The 1,065-nt window shown below is 47.3% G+C and overlaps 1 pseudogene; it reads right to left on the bottom strand.

Annotated features, from left to right (window-relative positions):
• Nucleotides 1-8: 8 nt before the first annotated feature.
• LOC105804977 lies at nt 9-909 on the bottom strand (annotated as a pseudogene).
• Between the last annotated feature and the right edge of the window lie 156 nt (nt 910-1,065).

Genomic DNA, 1,065 nt, shown 5'->3' with positions numbered 1-1,065 from the left:
CACATCACCTATGAACAAAGCTTTGGCTTTGTTCTTGGATAAGCTATTCAAGTAATTCAGGATGTGACGGGTGTTCACAAACACATCCTCATTGCCCTTGAAGACAAACTCTGGGCAGGAAGTACTTACCCACCTGAGAAACAGCACTTCCTTCAGAGACAAGTTGAAGAAAGTGTCTCTGTAGCTCCACGTAAGAACGCCTAGGTGCTCCCCACTCTCAAATTTCAGCATATCTGAAAGGTCGGGGTGGTTGTCTTCCAGGGCAGTCTGGCCCAGCAGGAAGATGCGCACGTGGTCTGGTTCCCGGCTCGCTCTCTCTGCCCCAGGGTTCCTGATGGCCTGCCTTCTGGCAAAATGTGCAGCAAGGGACTTAATCGCCAGCAATAAGAATGGTTTCTTTGCACACTTATGCGGCTGATCTATAAGCAGTGAATAGTTGCAGCATCTCAAATACAGCAGAAAGTCTTTAAATCTGCCTGCCAGATTGTTAAAACCTGTAATGACTGGCGTGACCCTTTGGTCAGGTTCACAGTAATTCAGATGGCTCATATGGGAAAAGCTGTGCCCTTCTCCTGTCTGGGTGGCCAACACGCTCAGGATGGGATTGTACTTCTTGTTTTGCCTTTTTTTTTTTATTTCAGCATATTATGGGGGTACAGATGTTCAGGTTATGTATGTTGCCCTTCCCCCCCGCCAAGTCCGAGTCTTGTTTTGCTTTTATTGTTCTCTATTCCAGTGGGCCTGGGGACGGTCAGATATCTTCCAGAACTTCTCTTTGAGTAGTATATCTTACCCCTTCCCATTTTTTTCTTGGCTACTGCTTTTGGAGACTTCCATAATCAACTAAATGAAGATGTTTGTCATCATCAGGATACCCAACAATTTTATTCTTTGACGTCCAACACTCATTTCTCCTATCTGCGGCCACCTTGTAGGTGTCCAAGGCCTAGGTTAGTGCCCTGCTTGGCATGGCCCCCAGATCCTCAGGTTTATGAAGCCACCCAAGACATTTAGGGAAGGGTGGAGTTGTTGGTTCTCGTGGTGTCATGCCCGTCTCGGGAAGCC

This window comes from Propithecus coquereli, unplaced genomic scaffold (assembly GCF_000956105.1).
Source record: "Propithecus coquereli isolate 6110/MARCELLA unplaced genomic scaffold, Pcoq_1.0 Scaffold12220, whole genome shotgun sequence".
Classification (NCBI taxonomy): Eukaryota; Metazoa; Chordata; class Mammalia; order Primates; family Indriidae; genus Propithecus; species Propithecus coquereli.
Note: the sequence above shows the minus strand (reverse complement) of the source record. Positions and strands in the feature narration are given on the sequence as shown.